General features: G+C 40.4%; 1 protein-coding gene across 1 annotated transcript in view; it reads right to left on the bottom strand.

Moving 5' to 3' along the window:
- Nucleotides 1-6,288: 6,288 nt before the first annotated feature.
- The window catches only part of otos (otospiralin), a 23,941-nt gene continuing 23,770 nt past the window's right edge, over nucleotides 6,289-6,459 (bottom strand). The window contains exon 6 of the transcript XR_004327534.1: nucleotides 6,289-6,299. The gene's annotated coding sequence lies outside the window, so the exon portion shown is untranslated. The remainder of the gene's footprint in view (nucleotides 6,300-6,459) is intronic.

Consider the following 6,459-nt stretch of genomic DNA (forward strand, 5'->3'; position numbering starts at 1 on the left):
CCAGCCGGGAGGGCATGAGTGGGAGCATATATATGATAATTAATAACATTAATTTATATACAGTTTACGGACCAGAGGCCAGACGTGAGGTCTCCAGGCTGCAATAAAAAGGCAGAGCGTCCACTCCCCGTGGGGTCGAAGATCAAGCTGTTCCACTTAGCGCTCCTTCTAGAGGCCTGGAGAACTTCCGTTGTGAAGACTGGATGCAGCAGTTTTTTTTTGCATCACTTCTTTTTCGGGATTTGTGTACTTTTCTTGTATGTTTCTGTATTTGCAGGCGTTTTAGTATTTAGTTGTGCTGTGTGTATTTGCTGCGCATGTGTCATGAAATTTAATGAAGTTTTCTTAATTTGCTTGGGTTTCCTTAAGTTGCAGGGCGTTTGCCCCTGTCGGCCACCGTATGCATCCGCCATGGTGCCTACTTCCAGATGTGCCATGTGTGGGTGTGGAAACAGTTAATATGATTTCTTTCTTTTTCATTTTGGACTTTCTGATTCTCTGAATGGTCAAGGGACAGTTTGCGTTGGTGAAACAGAGTTGACAATCTCTGTGAGAGAGATTTACTTGACTCTGCAAGACAATCCACTGACTTCCACTGAAAAGAAATTTGGGTTTATTTTGTACTGTGGTGAAATACTGGTGTTACCAAGCTGTTAAATGTGATTAATTTTAGTTAGAATAAATCAGAGGATCTTATTTAGTATCTGAATTAAATCTAGGTATTGTTCCACCGAAATGTAGGCTACAGGCTTTTTAATAAAAAGGCTGTGATTAATCTGAAAATGCTGCACAAATGAACACTGATGCTTGTTGTTCAACCTATGTAGATTTAAATAATTGTTTGGCTTTGCTCTTCTTCACTTTGTCTTTTCAACAAGGGTTAAATGTGAAGGGCCCCAGGAGAGAAGAAGAGGAGCCCCAGAGAGAAGAAGAGAGTAAGCATCGTAGCTCCAGATTGCACAGCTTCACGGCCAAACCTGGAAAGTTTGGAAAGCACACACAGAAAGAGGCACACCAACATAATTCAGAGGCACACAGGCTTACTATTCATACACATTTTATTAGAAGGGGCTTTTTCAAGCCAGGCAAATGGCTTCTCCACTTCTTTGCCTTCAGATTTAATATCAGAGCATTCTATTAATTTGCTTTAATTAAATGTGAAAAAGGAGACACGCAGAGAGGGAGGAAGAGCAGTTCTACTCTGTTCACTGCTAGATGGAATGAAGTATGGAAACCAATTACCAAACTGGATTATCAAGTAAACAAAACATTGTACATGAACACACACATATGTGACAGGGTTTAAAAAGTGATTAATAATCAGACTCGCTGTTAGCGATGGATGTGCACCCTTGAGCAGTCGGATGATGAATGAGTGCTCCAGGCGAAGGATAGTAAGATAACACACAGAGCATTGCCAAGACGACAGTGGAAGGCGGCGACATAATCACGCCAAGGTTGCCATGTCAACCTGCACCGGTGTTGTCAGGCGACCGCTTGCACCTCTCGCCTCAGAGAGCCGCGGCCCTCAAACAACATTAAAAACATCTATCACCAAGTTACACTACGACAAGAGGAGGAAAAACAAAAGGGGGAAACTTTTGTGGGTGGGTGGTGTGGTGGGTGGGTGTGTTTGAATCTGGCTTTAAAAACTCAAACACTTCTTGGTTTGTTTTTTCAAGACACAACAACCAGATTAACCATTCCCCCCACAGGGAACAGAAACCAAATTACATTTACATACGTAATACTGTATGTAGGTCCTATGTTTCAAATTATCTGAGTAATTAATAGTAATTTCCATGTAAATTTGGTATGAAATTATCATGGGGTTTTGTCTCTGGGCGACCTGCTTCACAATGATAAGGCCCCCCCCACCTCGCCTCTTCTCCCGTCTTACAGTTTTCTCTCATTTGTCTTTGTGAGAACAGTTTCTGTTGCTCAGGGAACAATAAGAACCTCAATGACTGAAAGAAAAAAGATCCTCCTCTGCAAAAAATAGAACCCATCTACATACAGTAGTATGTCAATATTATGCAATGTGGAAAAAATACATTAAATAAATTGAGCAGATTACCGTGCCTTTTCTTTTTAAAAGTAGCAAGTGTGACCAAGGTGTGTTTAGTTGTGGTTGGATAAGGTGGATATCAGCCTGCGGATGAGCTGTGACTTTGTCTTTCTCTCTTTATCCGCACTATGGGGCCAGAACAAAAAGCTCTGACAAAGATGAGACAGCATGGTCCTTGGTGAGACAGGGTGACCAATTCGAAGAGGGGTTCCAATGGTTACACATTATGTAACACTGTTACCTGCTAGCAAAAAGCAGCATGTTTGTAGAGCAGCTGCAGCAGTTAGAGTCCTCAGTCAGGGTTTTAACACGGATGTGGTTGAGGCACTAGCCTGAATGCCAGCCAAATTTAGCCCGCCCACACACTTGAGGACTGGACTTGATGTTTTGGAGCGTCTATGCTCGAGCCAGAGCTATTGGACCAATCAAAATGTGCAGGACGGGCTTTACACGATGATTGAGGGATGATCAATGGTAACGTAATAACTAATCACCAAAGAGCGCTTGGGTTGAATTTGTTTACACAAAGACAGCTGTGCTTGAGATTTGAGATGTGTAGATTCTGCCCTTGCGTCTGTTATCCAGTGAGGTTCAAAAGTTTGGGCACCCGAGGTAAAAATTTGTATTAATGTGCATAAAGAAGCCAAGAAAAGATGGAAAAATCTCCAAAAGGCATCAAATGACAGATTAGACATTCGTATGATATGCCACAAAAAGTTAGATTTTATTTCCATCATTTACACTTTCAAAATAATAGAAAACAAAAAAATGGCGTCTGCAAAAGTTTGTGCAGCCTGCAGAGTTTATAGCATGCACCGCCCCCTTTGGAAAGCTGAGACCTGACAGTGTCATGGATTGTTCTCAATCATTGTCTGGAAAGACCAGGTGATGTCAATCTTAAGGTTTTAAATGCCCAGACTCATCTGACGTTGCCCCAACAATCAGCACCATGGCTTCTTCTAAGCAGTTCTCTAGAAAACTGAAACTGAAAATAGTTGACGCTCACAAAGCAGGAGAAGGCTATAAGAAGTAGCAAAGCGTTTTCAGATGCAAATATCTCTGTGGAATGTAATTAAGAAATGGCAGTCATCAGGAACAGTGGAAGTTAAAGCAAGATCTGGAAGACCAAGAAAAATATCAGACAGAAGCATTGCAGGATTGTGAGAAAAGCAGTCAAAACCCACGTTGACTGCACGATCCATCCAGAAAGACCTGGCAGACACTGGAGTTGTGGTACACCATTCCACTATAAAGAGATATTGTAAAGACATGGTCTCATGGACGAGTCATCAGAAAAAAACCTGTTCTGAGTCCTCACCACAGAAAATCAGCGTTTGAAGTTTGCAAATGAACTTAAAGACAAGCCTGATGCATTGTGGGAACAAGTTCTGTGGACCGGTTAAAATAGAACTTTTCGGCCGGAATGACCAAAGGTATTTGGAGAAAGAGGGCACAGAATTTAACGAAAAGAACCTCTGTCCAACTGTTAAGCATGGGGGGTATCAATCATGCTTTGAGGTTGTATTGCAGCTAGTGGCACTGGGAACATTTCACAAGTAGAAGGAAAAATGGATTAAATAAAATGTCAGCAAAATTTGGACGCTAACTTGATGCCATCTGTGAAAAAGCTGAAGTTAAAGAGAGGATGGCTTCCACAAATGGATAATGATCCTAAACACACCTCAAAATCCACGGTGGATTACATCAAGAGGCGTAAACTGAAGGTTTTGTCATGGCCTTCACAATCTCCTGACCTCAACATAATTGAAGGCTAGACCTTAAAAGAGCCGTGCGTGACAGACAGCCCAGAAATCTCAAAGAACTGGAAGACTTTTGGAAAAAAGATTGGCCAAAGATACCTCAAACAAGAATTGAAAGACTCTTGGCTGGCTACAAGAAGCATTTCCAAGCTGTGATACTTGCCAAAGGGGGCAGTACAAGGTATTAACTCTGCAGGGTGCCCAAACTTTTGCAGACGCCATTTTTTTGTTTTCTGTTACTTTGAAAGTGTAAATGATGGAAATAAAATCTAACTTTTTTGCGACATAATACAAATGTCTAATCTGTCATTTGATGCCTTTTGGAAATTTTTCTTGGCATCTTTATGCACATTAGTACAAGTTTTAACATGGGGTGCCCAAACCTTTTAGCCCCACTGTATACTGTATATTAGTGTGTATATTTTGTTTGGTTGTTTTGTATGTGTAAGCGCATTGTAAGCAACAATCTTCCAAAGAAAAAATCCTTGTATGTGTCCTCGTACTTGGCAAATAAAGCTGATTCTGAGATATCTGTCAGGTAAAGTCATGCATCATTGATTGCCTAGGTTTGCCAAGGTTTCTAGAAATTCTTTTTAAAAATCTGATCCCTACAAAACACTAACTTCAAAGTTTCATAGTTTATATAAAAATTCAGACATTTCAAACCAGATTTTTGCGTTTTTTCATTCATCTGAATACAGGAGTTAACAAGACGTGAAGTCTTGTGAGTCCTTACACCTGATGGCAAAGAGCTTTTACTAGGAGGTTGATTTACACACAAAGGTGCACAATGTACATACACTCTTGCAGAATCAGCAGAGTGTCTTTTAAAACCCTTCAATCCACATTACATCCATGTTAGACTCTTTTTCTTGTCAGCTCTAGTTGAAAAATAGATAAAATCGTTTAGATTTTAAATTAAATCAATTATTACCCTTAATCAAGATTTTGAGGTAGAAGCTCACTGCTTAACTTCAACAATTCCACTACAACTAACCCAAAGTTACAACAACAAAAAATGTGCACCAGTCAAAGGCTGTGTGTTCAAAATGACCTAAACTCTTTGAAACTGCAGTGTGATGTCCTTGATCAAGAGCAAAAGTAAAGTCAGGCTGGTGGAACTCATGCGACAGGGGGTGACAAAAGATGGAAAAGAATTTTGAATAATATGGGAGGTATTTCCCTTTTAAATCCCCTCATATTAATATTGTGGACCCTTCTTTAGTCTAATCCTGCAGATATATAGCCTGTGTGAATCTGCTGACTCTGTGTTCCTCTGACCTTTCTTTCGCTGTATGGGAACACAGATGAAGGTACGGTGATGATGCATGGGGCTCTCAAATCTTAATTAGATTAGATTAGATAGATTAGATTATACTTTATTTATCCCATGACGGGGAAATTCTGTCGTTACAAGTAGCAGCCATAGCAGCAACAGCAAAAAAACAAAAAAACAAAACAATAACACACAAACAAGTAAGCACGAAAGAAATACAAGGCAAGAAATACAAGGCAAGAAATACAGGCAAAAATAGACAATGAAAATATGGTAGACTGGTAAGTAAAATGCCGTCAAACAAAAGGAATTTTAAAGTGCGGTTGCCCTGATAAGAGAAACAATATTGCGGTGTAAGTGACGTTAAAAATTAAGTTAAGTTGAATGTGTAATTAGAGACAAGAAGCAAGAGTCGGTAGCATAATTTAAATTATATTAACCTGAGACCATAAATATTGAAAAGTAAGTACTTGATAAAATAATATAAATACCAATATTAAAGATAAACAGAAAGTGTGTGATGTAGATGGGAGAAAAACAGGAACAGAAACTACAACAACTATCAGGTAGTGCAGGTGTTGTAGAGTCTGACAGTCCCGAGGAGATTGGGCTGATGCCGTCCGGGCCCGGGGCCTTCCTTGCCTTGAGCTTCTTCAGTTGACTTCTCACCTGATATCTGTTAGGAGAAGTGGGTGGAGGATGACTGGGGTGTGTGGATGGTAGGAGGTGAGGGTCCAGGGAGGGGGAGAGGGGGGTGGTGAACGATGAGGGGGAGAGGGGGAGGACGGGCTGGTGGGTTCATTGCTGATGCGGGTCGTTGAAGGTGGCAGGCTGAGGAGGGGAGGGGGGGAGGAGGAGAGGATGAATGTTAACGTAATACACCAACAGCAGTAACAAAAATAATCAGAGAAATTGTGAGAGATTGCTAGAAACAACCAGCCTCTATGTTGTTATTCTTGCTTAGAGACCTGAACATACTCAGTCCTGTAGACACTAGTAGGCCTACGTCAGGTTTCTTCAACTCCAAATTCAACTGGGTGCATAACATGACCTGTGTTCAAATTTGGTTGAAGTTATTTAAAGAGTCACTTTGAAATAATTATACCTGAAGGATTTAGTCTTTTCAAGGATAATTGGTGTACTGTACTTAAGTACACATTTTAGATGGTACTGCATTTTAATTTTATACCACTCTCTACTTATACTGAGACTTTAAAGGTTTAGTATATGTTCAGTTAAATGTCTAATCTAATCACCTTCCGCTTTCTTTGTGTTTGCATTTTAAACTTGTGTTTTCATGAGGACTATGGTTAACTGCTCCTGAGATCTCTGCAGGGTAAATCCAGACAGCTAGC

This window comes from Etheostoma spectabile, chromosome 22, assembly GCF_008692095.1.
Source record: "Etheostoma spectabile isolate EspeVRDwgs_2016 chromosome 22, UIUC_Espe_1.0, whole genome shotgun sequence".
Taxonomy (NCBI): domain Eukaryota; kingdom Metazoa; phylum Chordata; class Actinopteri; order Perciformes; family Percidae; genus Etheostoma; species Etheostoma spectabile.